Below are 19,985 nucleotides of genomic sequence, written 5' to 3'. Positions count from 1 at the left end.
CGTATACCGGATTGGGATGTGAGTACATTTTTTCTAGACCTTTGATGTATTTTGAGGAAACTGTCGATGCCCTCATTGGTTTGCTTGACTTGTGGTAGATATTGCCCCAAGGATGTTGGGCAGGAGGTGTGTCGTGATTCCTCTAATTTGGGCTGCTTTTGTCTTTTGTTCAAATGCTGTCAATTGGAATTTGTGTTTCCTTTTTGGCTTTTCTTGTTGGTGTTCTGGGATGAAAGACTGCCCCTAGGTGGATGGGCAGGAGATGGTTAATGTGCCCCTGTGTTGGTGGGCAAAGAAGTGGATGGGTGACAGGAATTCTGGTATTGCCCCTGTCGTGTGAGTATTGTGATGCCTCTCCAGGCGTGATGCAGAGTCTTTTTGATTTGTTGATGACCGATTGTTTGATTGTCGATGGATGGTTGTGGATGCCCCATGGCAAGTATAAAGCATGGATGCATGGATGCACATGAAAATGCAAGGCAGGAATGGATTGAATTTTCTGATTTATATATATATATATATATATATACACACCCTTTTTGTGCATCCTTGTGCCATATGCATGCTATGCAATGATATCTCTACGTTAATGCTTAAAATGCAAATTTGTTTTTTTTGCATTCAAGAAATTAATCTATGCGCATTAATCGATGGTGTGGATTGTCAACCTTTAGTCCTGTCGAATTCATTCCAAGTGTTGCTTCTTGAACTTGAGGTTTGTGTAGTTCAGTCCTCTCGTCTGTACTGGATATGATATGTTAGCTCTTAGATCAGGTGTACCTAGACTCTGTTCTAGGACACCTCCAACTTTTCCCTGTGAGTGTTCACTGTGTATATTCCGTGTATCTCTCAATACTATCTTAATGCCATATCGGTCAAGAAAAGAGAAAGAAAGGGTTATTTTTTATTTTTCAAACGATTTGTTTTAAAAGGATTTTTTTTTTGTTGATTTTAGAAGAACGGCTGGCCGAGGTTGGCTAGTGTTTATGCTGATGAACAAGCACATTCAAAGTAAGGAAACCATTTTCCGCATTAGCTTAATATTCCTTTCAAAGTTAAACGATGACTTGAGGTTGCTTATTGATTAAATGATCTTCCCGAACTGCCTCTCGGTTTTCAGTTTGGGATGCTGCTTTGTCCAAACTTTTGTCTAGGTAACTTGAGATGTGCTTCCTAGCAAACATTTCCTTTTCGATCCTTGCTTTTGCCTAGGTTACCCTTTTTGTTCGTGAGTCTCCTAGCAGACCTTGCCCTAACTTTTGCGCAGCCCCCTTAGTGGGTTTCCTGCCGGGCTTTTATTTTTTTTGCAACATTTGTGATCATTCTTCATTCCTTCATTAAAGGGGGATGCCCCTTGCACTCATTTTGTTTGGACTTTTATCCATAAGTCATGTCAAATTTGATTGATCTTTATGTGTTCCTTATCGCGTATTAAGCCATTGTTTTTAATGACGTCCGTATTTCAAATATGCGTGTTCATTTAAGGTTTGTTGACAAGGCTTAGAATGTTGAAGGAGGAAAAGAATTGAAGTAGAAAGATATATGGCATTAAAGATAATATTTTTTATTTACACGTGCCCTTTTAATGTAGCTCAAAGGCCCGAGCATGCCCTGAGTTCGTGATTCATACATAGAGAAGTAGAAGGAGGTTGCCCCTTATAGAGGCTTAGGTGATTTAACTATAGAGCTAGTCCTCCACTTGCTTGATGTATCTATAGCCTTTCATAGGAGGTGACTGTAGGTAGGAGTTACAATAGAGTTTTGGCATAGAATTTTCATGGAGTCATGTTTCTCCTTTTTTTTTTTTTTGAAAAGGATACCTGAGTTGCCTTTCGACTTTCAACTCTGGAAGACATTACCTTTTTGTATCCCTAACTTTTGCATAGGACGTATCCTATCGGGACTTTTGACTTTCTTTTTTATTTATTTTTTTTTGTACCCTAATTTTTGCCTAGGACGCCTTTTGCGAGTTTTCGTCCTAACGAGCTTCTGACAAACAATGTCTTCAAACATGATACTCCTTTTCCATATTGTAATTATCTTGATAAGAAAATTCTATCCACTTGCCCTACACGTTTGAAATTTGTCCCCCTCCTTAGTAATGTTGAATGGGTCCTTTGATGATGATGCTAGGATTCTCGCGGACCCCCGACACGGCTTCATCCTTGTTGTATGGGAAAAGGCCCAACGTCTTGATAGTTAGTTTTGGCATTCCTTTCCCTTTGCCCCTTGGATAATAACTAGTTTCACCATTAAGCGTGCCCCGTTCCATCGTGTGGACTTGGCTACTAGCGACTTACTTTCCGTTACTTTCGACTAATGCACATAGGTTAATTTTCTTTTTTATTCTCATTTATTCTTTTACAAGGAAGGATATGTTCTAAATGAATGTAATGCAAAATGTAAAGAAAGTTAAGAATCGATAAATATCAGTCTTATTGATTTGTTTATCTATGAATGCTTAAATAGATTTTGACAATATTAAGCGAGAATCTATATTGGATTCTAAGAAGACTTACTTCAATAAACATATCAATGCAAGGACTTACTTTTTTTAAAAATTGATTTGTTTTTTTTCCTTTAGAGCACAAATATTGTCATATATTAGAGCATTCACTTTTCTTAACCTTCTCTACATGTTGCTACTACCTAATCTTAGCCTAGAATGCATGCCATTTTTTTTTGCTTAAACTTTATCATGTTTTGATTAACTATGGGATATGATGCATGATACGAATATATATATATTTTAAAGCTATTATACATATATTTTTTTAGAAAGGAAACTGCTTATATGATGTTATGATATGGTGGCCTAAGAATGTACTAAAGGGTTATAAATTTCTCTAGTTTTTTTGTTATATTTTTATTATCAGTTTGCTTGTTTTAAAATTCCAATCCACTCTTATTAGAAAAAATAATGCAAACAAATGCACACACACATGCTCAAGCAACGTACACCCACGAACGATCATGTTCAAATCCTTGGTCTTGGTCCTTGTCGAGAAAAGTGCATTGTAGAGGATGGTTTTAATCTCACTGGTCTTTAAGGCCCCCAAGGTGCCCCTATTATAGGGACCTAGTATTTCGGTCGCCGTCACCTGACAAACTCTAAGGTCTGTCGCAGTATTTCGGGCTAGAGTAACCGGTTATCACCTTGAGTGTGATTTCCGACAAGGCTCGTAGGCTCCGAGGCCAAATTTGGGCCAGTCGTACGTCAACCACTCCCTATGTTTAATACCCTCATGCCCCCGGGTGTAGGGGAACTGTTGTGTACAAAGGTTTGTGTACAATTTTTATTCAAACAAGTGCTGAATTTAAATAGGCAAACAAATATGAAAGCCAAGCAAATAAAACAAACAAAGTAAAGGAGAAAAATATTTAAATTATTATTCTTATTTTATTAACTTCATCATTTATATGGGTCTGGCCCTCTTTAAACATCCCTAGTGGAGTCGCCATCTGTCGCAACCCGAAAATTTTCGATCTCGCGACCTATGGTTTAGACATCCTTTTAAAGATCTCATCAATTAAGGAATGTTCAAACACTAGACTAATCCTTAATTAATGGTTTTGAAAAATGAGTTCATGGAGTCGCCACCAATGTTTTACTCAAAACATTGGAAAAAGAAAAGGTTTTTAAAAATCCAATAATGGCCTTGATAACCAGAATTGGGTTTGGGGGTCGGTTACGTGTAGGGAAGGTATTAAGCATCCCTACAGCGCCCTCAATTGGTTCCCTATGATGAAGTTAACGTGATAAGAATTAATAATTAAATATTTAATCTCCTTTATTAATATATTTATTTACATGCTTGAAATTTAAATTATACAATTAACTCTAAAATGTCTACATGATTGCTTTATTATAACAATATTTACCAAAGATAACAAAATAAAATAGAGAGAAGAAGATTGATTGAAATACCTCTTGAACGAGCTCTATTGAATCTTCAAATATGGAGAAGGTGCTTTGTGGCGACCTTTCACACTACAGTATGCCTAATAGATCTCAAGAAATACAATAGGAGGGAGAGAGAAGATAGAGATGCGACACAAATCTCAAGAAATACAATAAAAGGGAGAGAGATAGAGAATTTTCGTGCTCAAATGAGTCTTATTCGAAATTTCTTTGGCCACCCTGAGAACTGTGCCCGAGTCTTCCATTTATAAGTATCAGAAGAGGGCCAGAACGACCCGTTCTGGATTCGGAACGACCCGTTCTAGGCTAGTCCGTTATGGGTAAAATAAGAATCTGGAACGGCCCGTTGCAAAAGTGAAACAACCCGTTCTGGGTTCGAATTTTACTTACAACAAGCTGTTCCGAAACGGCCCGTTCCAAACTAGGGTTTTAGGCCCATTTGATGATTTGGAACGGGCCGTTCCAGTATTAGAACAGCCCGTTCTGGGCAAGTCTGTTATGGGCAAAATAAGAATCTGGAACAGACCGTTCCTAAAGTGAAACGGCCCGTTCTAGGTTCAAATCTTGCTTATAAAAAATTATTTTGGAATGGGCCGTTCCTTTTGGGAATAGCCCGTTCCGGTCTTGGAATAGCCCGTTCTGGGCTACTAAAACTAGCTTATTTAGGCTTTAGGTCTTCTAATGTCATGGCCTGTTGTTTCCATGCTTCGGGAGCTCCTTTCCTTGATAATAGATGTCTATTTCATTGCCTTTTGTGAGCTCGAACGAAATTGGGTGTCTACAACTACTATTCATTATTTATAGGCGTATGAGCTTTTCATTTTTGATATCTGTATCTCAACTTTGCATTGTTCTTTACCTTGATCTCATCTCTTAATATTTTTGTTATTGATTTTTGCATTGTAAAGTCAAATTTCATTTTCAAAATGTCTTTCATTTGCTTACTCTATTATAATGACAGTAGAATTAATAGTGATCAATGTTACATTTTTACAGGTGACATGAAAATAATTTGTGTAAATGAGTAAATCGTGGATTGGATTTTGAATCCTTAAAGAAAAAAATTCATGCCAAGTTGAAATTGCATCATAACCAAATTGTTTCTAGCATCACGTGTAGATATTTACAATCTCTGAATCCCAATTTTTATTTAGCTGGAGAAATTGCAGATGATGAAGATGTTGCATGCATGCTTGATATTTTTGAATAAAAAAGTTATATGACTATGGTAGAATTATATATTGATGTTGATATTATTGGCACATCTTCTTTTTCTTTACAAGATTTAACTAGAACAAAAGAAGTGCATGTTGCGTGCATGCTTGATAGTTTTGAATGACAAAGTTATATGATTATGGTAGAATTATATATTGATGTTGATATTGTTGGCACATCTTCTTTTTCTTGACAAGATTTAACTAGAATAGAAGAAGCGCATCAACCTTCAACACATTCAAATGTAATGAGTAGTCACCATCAATTTGAGCAAAGAATTTCGCCACCAACAAATCATCTTGATTCGAACGTTGATTAATTATAAAACATTTATTGTTATATATGACTTACCACATAACCTTGTTTTGCAATAATGCGCCCAATCCAACGTCTAGTGTGTCTTTTATACCATATCATGTACTCTGAACTACTACTTAAACGTGTAGTAGTACAAGCTTTTTGTGTCCAAAATATGATCTAACCTTCTTTCCCACTTGTGTACAAAGACTGTAACGACCCGCCATGGTCTCTACACTTAGTGGAATCGCACTACTACTAGTGAACTAAGGAAAATATTAAATTGGATAACTCATACATACAAGTATAGATAAGAATAAAAATAACCAAATTCTTTAAATACAAAATAAAATGCCATATATGTACAGTCATCCCAAAAATAATATTCCCTAGTGCCGGTCAAACAGACAAAAATCGCTACCCAAAATGGTAACCCTAACACGAGGATCAAACTCCCCGTCTCGCAGCGGTCACCTCGACTCCAAGCTAGCCATGACCTGCTCCCATACCAAGTATGATCATCGCAGTTCCACCACATGGAAACAGAAGGGTAAGCTAGAATTCACAAATGAATCATAATAATCTATACTACACAATCGTATTCATAGAGTCACACCATACACTCTATCCAATACTACTCATGCATAAAATACAATCCACCAATCATGAAGTCAAACACCACACTTCATCATATTAATAATCATGCAATAAATGCATCTCATGACATATATCAATGCATATCAATCATCTAATGCGTCGTCACGCATACACCTAGGAGATCTCCACAACAATAGAGCTGTATAAGTGACATTCCATCCTACCGAAACCACCCCAACCGTTTTCACGCCCAATGCGCCCGCTCGGTCACAGCTAAACAGGATATATAATCATCCCTCGGGTTTACTCGGATGATGTCACTTACACAATTGGAAGTCCAGATCCACCGTCAGGTATAACACAGCTGGGTACGGGCTTACCACGACCTTGGCATGCATTAACCAAGTCAATTGTGGAGTTCGCCCACCGACTATCCGCAAGGATCCACGCACCTTCCCGAGTACTTGGTTAAGGGAATAACCCTCGACCTCATACCTCGCTCCAACACTAGCTAAGGACTTAGAGGAGACTCACCCAACCCAGTGGTCTATCTGAGCACCACTCTCCCAAATCCAGTGGCCTCCCAGAGCACCACTCTCATATATCAGTGGCCTATCCAAGCACCACTCTCAAGAGACTCTATGTGAGCTCTTCCAGTTCGAAAACATTTTTCCTCTCCTCAAGTCCTAGGCTAGACTCATGCCATAAGGCATCACATGCAATAATGCATCATACATCATAATGGTCTGCCCACCATCATGATCAACAATCATACACATGTCATAAGACGTCACATGCAATAATGCATCATACATCATATATGGTCTATCCATCATTATGATCAACAGTCATACTCATATTCAAACATTCATACTTATCATCACAAAGCATACATATGAATCACACCGCACCATACATCATATATCACACATATATGATCTAACATTTTAACTTTTAACATATTTACGCTCGGCATAGCCTGAGCTCGCCCAGCCTAATCCCAACCTGAGAGCCCTAAGCTCTTCCATGCCTGGCGCACTCAACTTGCGCCTAGTCTAATCCCAGTCAGAGAGTTCAGAAACTTTCATCCAAACCAACAAATCCAGTCACATGCAAACACAAAACACAATACATAGGCTCCATACAACTTAAATAAACCTAGAATCAACATGCACCCATCTGATGCATCAAATTCACCAGAAACCCCATTTTTTTCCAAGACTTTGAACAATTAGCGAATTCTCCGATCCAGCCATGGATCCTCAACTTTCATGCATCAATTGAGTTTTGAAACTCACATGCAACTTAAATAACAAACATTCTAGCTTCCCTTACATGAAGATTGGCTCAGATAGCCAAAGACTGAACAAAAGTAGAATTTCCCCTCGAGGCTCAACTCGGAACTTCAGTCCTCCCAAAACAAGCTTTCTAATCTGAATTTCAAGAAAAGTCAGAAGGAGTTAGTGATCTAGAGGAGAAAAGGAGTCAAACAGAGAAATTTGGGAGAGAAAGGAGCTTACTGACCCAGAGACCTTCTCTCTAAAACTTCTCTCTAAAAGCTCCAAAACTCCTGAAGGCCCCCAACCCCCTATTTATAGACTTTCGGATTGGCCCAGAACGGCCCGTACCGAGTTCGGAACGGCCCGTACCGAGTTCGAAACGGCCCGTTCCGAACTCCCAAATCACGCACAAAATTAATGCCCAGAACGGCCGGTTCTGAAATCAGAACGGCTCGTTCCGGGACTCATCCGGAACGGCCCGTTCTCCCTCCGGAACGGCCCGTTCTCCCTCCAGAACGGCCCGTTCTCCCTCCCAGAATGGCCCGTTCTCAACTACAATATGTAGTTCAATTCAGTAGCTTGGAACGGCCCGTTCTGTGCTACTGAATCAGCCTCTTTTTTTTTTTTTTTTTTTTTTTTTTTTTTAACAATGTTACAAAGACAGGGTGCTGAACTCGCCAATTAATATCATCTTTTTCACATAAAGTTAGATCGTGCAAGTTATCTAGTTGATGTGGAGGACAAGGAATGTTTTGTACCATGCCAAATTGGCGCATCACACGATCAACATGGTGATACTCAATTATATGAAAGTCTATTAATGGCACTACCACCCTCCAAATATTTGTGTTCTCTACACAATATGGTGGTAGAGAATAAAAATATTGTAGGTATAATTGGCAAACAAACTGCACATGAAAAATACAAAAAGAGATAAATGAATATTGATTTCAACATGTCCACATTAAATTTGTAATCAACAAAAACTCTCAGCGTACATCTTTTTCCTTCATCTTATCTAATGCATCATGAATTTGTGTAAAAGTTCTTTGTGTCACTTGCAAGGCACTATTCCACCTGAAAATATGAAAAATTTACAAATAAGCAAGACACTATTCCACCTTAAAAATACTTATTTAATGCTAAATATAATATTTAATAAGGCAATTTAATTTTAAATATTACCTTGCACCTAAAGGAACACCAACAATATTTAGTGGTGTAGTTAGGGGTGCAAAATACGGTATCCGATACCATGCCCGCAATTACAATAAAACACATGTCCACTAATTTCTTTATTGTCATAATTAGTGGCAAGGCACAACTCTCTATATAAATGAGCAAGCAAGGCTGATCCCCAACTAAGTTGGCCACATTGGTCTAAATCTGTTAACATGACCAAATATCACATAGGTACTAGAGTTTAAGACTTGTCCGAGAAAAGCATATCCCAATTAATCGCAAAATATAAGCTCAAACATATCGTTCCATTTGTTGCACGGTGTGCACGTGCATGGAAACATCAAAAAAGTATTGATCAACCCAACTCATTTTTAGCCTTCCACCTTTAATTGTAGTTGGTGGTGGTGTAATTCCAAACAAATATTCAACAAGTGAAACCCATCTAGATGTAGAACAACCAGTAATTGGGTCTCCATGTACCTTAAGACCAAACAACATTGAAACATCTTTCAATATAATTGTACACTCTCTAAATGTCATGTGAAAAGTGTGTATTTCAGGTCTCCACCGCTCAACTAATGTTGAAATTAATTGGTAATGAATAGGAAAGTATGACATTTCTGTCACTCCCAGCATCCCTGCTCATGCATAAACACAATTATTTTCACATGCATAAAAAATTAAATATCACAAAAATTTTCACATATATAAATTTTAAACTTATAAAAATATACCTGAAATTAACAACATATAATTCTTTTAAACAATTAAAAAAAACTTACATTTTTAAACCTCATTTTAATTAACAAAATAATTAATTTCTTATAAATCATATTTTATACCACACAACAAATTTAATTCCAAATTAAAACTATAACTAATGATAAAAAAAATATTTTCACATAAAAAAATCTATAATCTAAAAATTAAAATGCAAATTATCAATTATTATTATTATTAAAATCAAGTTACAATTAAACATAATAAATTCTAAACCCTAAAAAAAATATTCTTATATTAATAAATTATTATTATATAATTATAACCACACATACAATAATATTAATTCTTTATTTTACTTAACAACACAATTATTTTCACATGCATAAAAATTTAACCATCACCAAATTTTTTACATATATAAATTTTAAACTTTTAAAAATATACATGAAATTAACAACATAAATATTATAAAAATTAACACTATAAATAAATTACTTTCTCTTTTTTTTTTTCTCTTCTCTTTTTTTTTTCTTCTTCCTTCTTCACTCTTCACTCTCGTCATTGTCCCTCGGCAATGCTTTTTCCCTTCACCCTCACCTTCTTTTAAAGTGAAGAAAAGAATCTTTTAGAAACACAAGACAGCCAATCCGAAACGTCACAAAATCCCCAGCTCTTCGGGGATACCCTCAGCGCCGAGAAACGTGTACCAGGGTGTATGTGCGACTCGTTTAAATCATATAATAAGAAAAAATCCATTTAATTTTTTTTAGTATTGGCGATCAGTTAAGATAGTATGAATGGACTTTTTTTCATAGAACATTCTTTTGTTCCTTTTCTATTTTTTTTGTTATGATTTTAAATTTCACATAAATAACTAGAAAAATCTTGATTTAAATCTTTGTATTTTTTTTTTTAGGAGGAAATGAGCCCCAACAAACAGGTATGCAAATACAGTAAAACACAGCAAATGAAGTGAAGGAACTCATCATGACAAGGGAAGCTTTCTTGTTTTTTTGGTCAAACCTGCGCGCCTCTATAAGCATGCATGCATCCCGTTCTGTCCCTGCATGTGCTTTGATGTGCCTCGACTACAGGCCACAAAGTGACGTCCCATGCAGTAATGTTTGAAACATTTGAAACTCGTCACCATCTTGAACGTCTTCTATATCCTACATGGCAAAAATAATTCATTTTAGTAATTTTTTTAATTAATTTTTTTCAATAATTTTTATTTATTTATTTTTATTATGGCCAAAAAGCCGCCACTGTTCTCACGCTTTTTATTTGGTTATTATTATTATTGTTTGATCATTCCTACTTGAATTGTACTAGTATAATGAAAACAAATTGAAAAAAAAAAGTTTCAAATGAATGATATTTTCAAATGAAGGATATTTTTCTTTAGGGTAGTGTTTGTTTCTACTGATTTACTGTTCACGACGAACAAAAGGCGAGGAAATTTTACGTTTATTTCTACTGATTTATGAGGAAAGAAAGGCGAAGAAAAGAGGGAGAAGAGACGTTGAGCATCTTCGCATTTTTATAAAGAAAAGAGATGAAAGTCACGTAAGATTTAAAAAAATTCCATAATACCCCTACCTCATACATGCAAAAACTTTATCATGCAACAGAAAAATGACGCATAATCAATTATACTATATATATATACAACATAATCGATTATGCTATATATATATACAACATAATCGATTATGTATACAGCATAATCGATTATGCTGTATACATATATATAACATAATCGATTATGTATATAACATAATCGATTATGTTATATATATATAACGTAATTGATTATATATATATATATATAATATTAATATTTAATATATAATATTTTAAATTAAATATAATTATTTAATATTAATATTTAATTTATATATATTTTTTAAATATATAATATTTAATATTTAATATATATATTTAATATTTAGTTTATATATATAAATTAAATATTTATTTAATTTATAGATATAAATTAAATATTTATTTAATTTATAGATATAAATTAAATATTTATTTAATTTATAGATATAAATTAAATATTTATTTAAATATAATATTAAAAAATGAAAATATATAAAAAAATAAAATAATACATATTTATAAAATTAAAATAATATTTTTATTTTTATTAATATTAATATTATTTTATTATAATTAGTATTATTATTATTTATTATGATTCTTATTATTTTCTAATATTTATTATTATTTTTATCATTATTTATTATTTTTTAAAAATTATACTTATTAAGATAATTTTATTGTAACTATTATTATTTACAATAAATAATATTATACTTATTTTTAATCTAAGGATAAAAGTATAAATTATATATTCATCTATTAAATTTTTAATTTTTATCTATCATTTAAGTAAATATTTAAATTAAATTATTTTTAATTAATATTTTATAATTTTTTAATTAAAATTTATATATTTATCTTTTAACTAAATTAATTATAAATTTTTTTAATTTAAGGGCAAAATAGTAATCTTACATAATTATTAATTAAAAAATTTATTTTTATCTATCACATCAATCAATTCACTCACAAACTTTCACAAACTTTCTCTACACTTTTCACTCACTTTCCCTTAATCCAAACAACCTCACTTTCCACTCATTTTCCCTTCAAATCTTTCCTTTTTCACTTCCCCTTTTCCATCTTCAAATCCAAACAAACCCTAGAAGTAGAATTTTCTCATTTTGGCATGAGATAAAATTCAACATTCTGATATAATAAATGATGAGAAATAGTAGTACCTTCTTGGGGGTGGTTGAGACATGAGGGAAGATGCACTTAACCTTGTCTTGAAGTTGAGTAGCACAGCAAGTCAATTGTAAACTTTTTGCTCTGAATACACTGCTGTCAATGACGTAGCCATACCAAAGTTCTAGATACAGAATAGTCTCAGAAGTCACTTCACAATTTCTATCCTTGGGCTATAAAAAATACAAACTAAGTTAGCTTCATCAAATATGAATTTATCCACAGTATTGCATGCAAAAGTTCCTCATATACAATAGGAATTCCTTCAACTTTTTGTTATATAAAATGAAACACTGACAATTAACAGGGTAATTTGAACGCAACGATAATATAAAGGAAATCTTTTCATTTTCAAAATTATTCAGATCAAAACGGTAACTTTAAAACAATTTTTTTTCAGACAAACTTTGAATTTAAATTTAAATTCAAAATGGGTTTTAAAAGAAATTAACTTTTTGAAATATAAAAAAATATATAAAACTTTATCCCAGAGTTTAATTTATTTGTATTATTAGTATAAATGCCTCCAATAAATAACAAAAATATTTTATAAGAATCCTCACTTATCTATCGCAACTTCTTCCTTCAACCACTACTAAGATAATATTAATTAAAATTTGTTTGATCAATCATAAACACTTTTAAAAATGTTTATTTATGTTATTTGAAAATATTTTTTTTACTGCATTAAATGAAAAATAAATGTAACATAATATTTTTATCATAATAAAACTTTTATTTTAATTGAGAGCTCTTCATGAAGATAATTTTATGTAAAAAAAAATTATAAAAACCGATGTTTATGAAGAAAATTATTTTTAAATAATAAATTAAATATAAGAGTTTTGATTCGTTTTGAAGGAATGATCAAATACATGAAAATGATTAAATCGCAAGGACCCAAACAATCAAAAGTTTACTATGGGTTGGCCTAGATTATTCCAATTATATCATGGCTAATGATATATATTCTTTTTTTTTTTAATAAGTACACCTCTTTTATTTTTTTTAATTTTTTTTAAAAATATTTATAATTTTTTAAATTTTAAAATTTTTAATTTTACATCTTTAACTTTCAATTTATTATTTTTTCTTTTCACACACCTCTGTTCTTCTCTTTCCTAGTTTTCACATACACCTTCTTGTCTTTCTTTAATTCCTCACCTATTTTAGTGAGTAGTTTTAGTTCTCTCGATTTTTATATTACTCTCTTATTTGCTCACCTCTTTCACTTTTTCACATGTACCCAAATCATAGAGCTGGTAGACGATAACATTGTAGATACGTGTAGTTTCCTTGACGGTTTCTATCAAACTAGACACATGTTTTTTCTTTCAACACTTCCTTTCCTTTCATCCCTCCAAAAACCTTAACATTAAGTTTAGTGTTATAAAAAAGACATTTTTACTATTCTATAGTACTATGCAGATAGTGAAATCAGCGAGAAAACTGAAAAAGAAAGGAAAAAAGAATAATGTAAAACTAAAAAAATTAAAATTACCTACCAAAATAGGTGGAGGTAAAGAAAAATTAAGTAGGTACATATGAAAATAAGATAAGGAAGTATGTAAAAAAAATATTAAATTAAATATTAGGAGTGTAAAATTAAAAAATTAAAAAAAAATAAAAATTAATAATATTTTAAGAATTTAATTATTTCTTTTAAAAGGAGGTGTACTTATTAAAAAAAAAAATAAGTGTATATGTCATGATCCTTATATCATAATGGCCTTTATTGGGTATTAAGCACACCTAATTTTAGGCCCAAAAGGGCAGTCTGCCCACCTGCTTTGCTAAAGAATTATTTTTAATCAATTGGGCCTAGCCCATGAGAGTATGAAAGTTGTTAGTTGTTTTTGTAAGTCCAGATTTCTTATCCATATGAGACCTTATTATCAGTGTTTTAAAACCCGGACCGACCTGGCCGGTCGGACCGGTTGGACCAGGAACCGGTGGTCCAGCCGGTCCGAATTTGAAGTTGGATCGGTTATGCAGTCGACCCATTTCAAACCGGATTGAACCGGTCAATTTTTCGGTTTAACCGGTGAACCGGTGGGTCAAACCAGTTTAACCACTTTTTTTTTTAAAAAAATTTTTTAAGGGACCATAAATCACAAAAATAATAATGAAAATTGAATCTCTTAATGAAAAAGCAAGGAGTCTTATTAAATATAACAATGACTACTTGTTCTAATATATTTTGTTTGCAATATATATAACTTAAATAAATTTTATAGTATATTATTAATTTTAAATTATATATTTAATAATGCAATATCTATGTAAATATTACATATATTATTTCCTGATATTAATTGCAAGTATATTATATATGTACATATTATTTATATTTTTAATTTATATTAATATACCGTTTAACATATAATTTTTTATGTATTTTTTTACAAAATAAAAATAAAAATAATTTTAAATAAGATAGAAAAATTGAAATTTAAAATAAGATATGAATTTATTAAAATTTATAAGTATAAAATATATTTAATATGAATACTTTTTAATAAAAATAAATAAAAATCGAGTCATGCGGTTCAACTAGTGACCCACCGGTTCAACCTTTGACCCACTAACCCAATACCTTAACCGGTTTAATGATCGGTCCGGTTTTTAAAACTATGCTTACTATATACTCTGGGCTCATGATATATACATTTCCTTTTTTTTTATAAGTACACCTCCTTCTTTTAAAAAAAAATATAAAATATTATAATTTTTTTTTTAAAATTTAATTTTACACTTTCAACTTTTAATTTACTATTTTCTTCTTTTTATTCACACACTTTTTTTTTTCTCTTTCAATTTTTACATGCTACCAAAATAGGTGAGATGAAGGAAAAATAAGGAGGTGTATGTAAAAATTGAAAAAAAAAAAGGAAAGATATGTAATAAAAAAAAGTACTAAATTAAATGTTGTGAATGTAAAATTAAAAAATTTAAAACAAAAAATTAAAAATATTATAAAATTTTAATTATTTTTTTTTAAAAGGAGGTGTACTTATAGAAAAAAGGAGGTGTATATATCATGAACCTATACTCTGATGTAATCCCTTTTGAGGGGTAAGAAGAATCAATTTCCAGTTTTTTTTTTTTTTTTAATATTTTTGTTGTCTCTTAAAAACCCTAAACCTAATTTGCTCATCCTGCAGATTTGAATATTGTGAATCCAAATTTAAATGAATAATAATACAATTCCTGAAGCTGTTTGTAGAAGACTCGTGACGATGCAAGATCGTTAGAGTTCCATGTGTGACCTGTAATCTCAAAGCTTCCAAATTCAATTCATATAAATTTTTAAGGCAATTACACTTTTAGTCTCGTATAATTTAATTTAATTTTGTTTTGTTTTGTTTGTTTGTTTTTTTTTTATAAATAATTTTAGTGTCTCAATTTTTCAAAATTTATAATTTATTCCAAATATTTTTATTTTTATCGATAAAATTATGATATTAATTATAATATGGCATTAATTAAATGATGTGATAATTAATATTTGATAATATTTAATTTAAATTTTATTGTTAGTCTTATTGAAATAAACATGTGATAAAAATGAGAATTAAAAATATAAATTAATTTAAATAATAATTAGTATGTCATTCACTTCATATTAGATCATGGTTAATTTATAATTTTAATAATTAGTAGATAAAAATTTAAAAAGAGATCAAAATTACAGTTTTATAAAATTGAAAGATTAAAATTATAAAATAAAAAATACAGATCTGATATTATAAAAAGACAAAAATATAATTTAACTAATTTTTATTTAAGTATTCCTTTAATCTCTCCATTAAGATTTCTTCTTCTTTTCTCTCATTTTAAATTATTTTTATAATTAAAATTTCAACAATCTTTTATCATCTTTCTCATATGTTCCTTTATGGTGTATTCTAAAACATTAAAAAGTGAGAAGAAGAAAGAATAGAGATGAAAAAACACCTAAAAGTTGTTTTTTTTCCACTGTCTGTTTTGGTCTAGAGATTTAAGGAACATCACAAAAATACACGAAACTCACAGATTTTTCAATCGGTTCAAACAGAAAGTTGTGCTTGTAGATTAAAATATTGATTTGTCATTATTTTGTAAAAAAATTTTAAGTAAAAATATTTATTTCATTATATGCATTTTGCGCAATTAAATAAACGTTTTTTTTTTTTTTATAACTTTTTTCTTTCATTTTCTAAACAAAAGAACATTATGCGGAAATCCGAGTATATAACCTTCTCTGTTCTGTTCTATTACCAGTTCAAGCTTTGGAGATATGAAAATGCAACGCAAAACTCTCGGTTTCTGATATTATTACGTTAAAAAAATAGAATACACATAGAAACAGAAACCTTGCTTGGTCCTATCTGGAAAAGAAATCTTGAAAGGATGCTTGCCAATGAAGAACAAGCATAAGCATAAGCAAGATCCCCGCCAAACCCCAAGAAGTGCTTCCAATTCTGAGCACCCACGATGGGTCAGGAGATAGCAGAAATGAGGGTCTTGGAGATGATGAAGATGAAGAGGTTGTTCTGATGGCAATTATGAGTCCAGCAAGAAGCATAGGCAGAAGAAGACTAGAGCTCCATTTTGACTCATAGTACCTCCTGTCACTCTTTGAGTTGTTGGCATATAAGGGGGACAAGACCACTGCTGAGACCAGAGCCAAGACCATGGCCATTGATCTTTGGGAAGAGGAACAACCATAATAAGCATAGGTGGTGGCCATTAAGAGTTTTGTTTTGTTCTAGTTGGCTAGCAAAAGATGGCACTTGAGAGGGATGGATTTATAGTGGGGAAAGGTTGGCAATGGGTGATGGATGGGCTAAGGAATCTATCTATGCTTACAAGTGATGGACAAACAGCCGTCCATAAAGTCAGGAGGACTAAAGAATGGATAGAAAAAGAGACAAAAAAAAGGTGAAAAGGATGGTTGAGAAAGGAGATTCAAGGGCATAGAAGCAAGGTATATTGTTTTGTGTTCATATTGTTGTGTGTTAATTAATGAACTACGTAATTGGAGAATGGAGAATAGCTGTAATCAAACTGACCTGCTTCATGCACAGTGTTGTCACAAAGTGAAACATTGGTTTATCATTCATCATCATTAGATGAAGCTCAATCACACCGATCCCCTTTTTTAATCAAAAAGAAACAAACAAACCACGCACTTTACGCGCCCTTAACACGGTAAGTTTAGAAAGAAAAAAAATTGGGAGATCACTTTTTTTTTTGGGGGGTTGTGGATTATACCGATAAAGCTTTATTTTTTTAATTAAAAATTATAATAAATAAATTATTTTAAATTTAAATATATTTTTAGTTTTTTGATTTTGGGATATATATTTTTTCTCTCAAATTTAAAATTTGTATTTTTAGTCTTTATAATTTCAAAAACATTATTTTAATCTTTCTATATATCTTTTGGTACCTCAAGTTTTATTGGATTAGTTAGTGTTATATTACAGCTGATAACAAGTCACTGATATATATTACCTATTATTACAAGTCACTGATATACATGTATATATATAGTTGTACACCTTCACTGGTACAGAATGCAATATCAGTAATATTCACAATATTCTTCTTGTTCTTTCAATTCTATCATGCTGCTATATTCAATATGGTATCAGAAGAGATAAATCAACTCTTAGAACGATCCAACCTGTGATTCCCATTCATTGTTTTTCAACCAAATCCACCATCTCTGCCACCCTAAATCAATTACCCACCACCATGACGAATGAACCTAAAGATCCAAGCCAAGATCCCAATCACCCCCTTTTTCTGCATCATTCGGATGGACCTGGTTTGGTTCTCACGTCCCAACCTCTTGACCACAAGAATTACACCACATGGAGCAGAGCGATGCAGGTAGCCCTCTCCGTGAAGAACAAAATACCGCTCATTGATGGAACCCTCCCTAAACCTGCAGCAACCGACGCCGCTTGGAATCGTGCGAACAACGTGGTCATCTCCTGGCTTTACAACTCTGTTTCCAAAGAAATCATCACGAGCATCTTGTTTGTCACAACTGCACAAGAAATCTGGGAAGACTTGAAAATCAGATTTTCAAGAAAGAATGGACCACGCATTTTCCAACTTCGACGCCAATTGATGTCCCTTCAGCAAGGACCTGATGATGTTGGCACGTATTATACAAAGCTGAAGTCAATCTGGGAGGAATTGTTCGGTTACACACCAACATTCCCCTGTACATGTGGTGGCCTTCAACAACTCCAAACACACACAGAATTTGAATATGTCATGTCCTTCTTGATGGGCTTAAACGATTCTTTCTCTCAAATCCGTGGCCAAATTCTCCTATCTGACCCTTTGCCTTCGATTGGTAATGTCTTCTCCCTTATTCTCCAAGAAGAAGCTCAACGTGAAATTATTGTTCCTCCTTCTATTGCTCACTCGGAAAACATAGCCTTTTCTGTCAATTCCTCACAAAAACAACAAATTGATAACAGTAAGAACAAATTTGTAAAGAAAGAGAGACCAAAATGTGGTCATTGTGCGATGCTAGGACATACCAAAGACAGGTGTTATAAACTTGTCGGGTATCCCCTAAATTATTTCAAGAACAGGACTCCCAATACTGTGAATCAAGTGGATAACAGCCTTGAAAGTTCCACTACCACTCAGACATGAAATTTAACCCCTGCCCAGTGTTAACAATTACTTACATTTTTGACAAACCAAATGAGAACAGACACTAATCTGGATGCAGTGGCTTCCAATGTCATAGGTACCTGTATGAATCTTGATTTCCACAAGAATTCTCACACATGGATAATAGACTCTGGTGCCACTTCTCACATTTGCTGTTCCAAATCACTATACAACTCATACACTTCTATTCATAATTCTCATGTTTTGTTGCCCAATTCCACTAAAGTAAATGTAGAAGGGATAGGTAGTATCAAGATAAATGATGATATCTTTCTGCATAATGTGCTTTATATACCTACGTTTAGATTCAATCTTTTGTCACTACTCACTTTAATAAATAATAACCCATTTCGATTTACTATGGAGTCTAACAGTTTTCTTTTGCAGGACCTCAAAACATTGAGGACGATTGGCACTGCTAAGCAACAACAGGGCCTACTGGTTTTTGAATTCCCTACACACATTCTTAATTCTGATTGTATTAGTAACTGTAATAGTGTCACCTATGAGACTTGGCATAAGCGATTAGGCCACATACCTGTATCTGTTTACAAATTGATTGCCAATAAAATCAAACTGAGTTCTATTGATCCTACTTATCACTGTAGTACTTGTCACACTGCTAAGCAAAATAGATTACCTTTTCCTAATCCCAATAAATTCAGTCCCAATTGTTTTGATTTAATTCATGCTGATATATGGGGACCCTTTAAACAACCTACATATGATGGATTTCGATATTTTCTCACTCTAGTTGATGATAAAAGCAGATTCACATGGATATACATGCTCCAGAATAAGTCTGATTGTATTAAAATCATCCCTCAGTTCTTTGCATATGTTGAAAACCAATTTCAAACAAAAATTAAAAGCTTTAGGTCTGATAATGCTAGAGAACTTCATTTCAAAGATTTTTTCTTAGAAAAAGGTGTTCTACACCAAGTCCCATTCTGAATCAAATGTTCCTATACAACTATAGGGAGATTGTGTCAAAACTGTTGTGTTTATCATGAATAGAACTCCAAGTCCCATTCTGAATCACATATCCCCATATGAAATCTTATATAACAAAGTGCCTAACTATTCTGATTTAAGGACTTTTGGCACATTATGTTATGCCTCTACATTACTTTCTGGTAGACACAAATTCAGTCCCAGGGCTACTGCAGCTGTATTCATCGGATACCCTCATGGCTACAAAGGATATAAGCTGTTTGACCTTACCACTCATCAAACCTTCATCTCTAGAGATGTTAAGTTTTATGAGCATATTTTCCCTTTTCAGAACA

The sequence above is a fragment of the Cajanus cajan genome, chromosome 5 (assembly GCF_000230855.2).
Source record: "Cajanus cajan strain Asha chromosome 5, NIPB_CcT2T_4, whole genome shotgun sequence".
In the NCBI taxonomy this organism is placed as follows: Eukaryota; Viridiplantae; Streptophyta; class Magnoliopsida; order Fabales; family Fabaceae; genus Cajanus; species Cajanus cajan.
Note: the sequence above shows the minus strand (reverse complement) of the source record.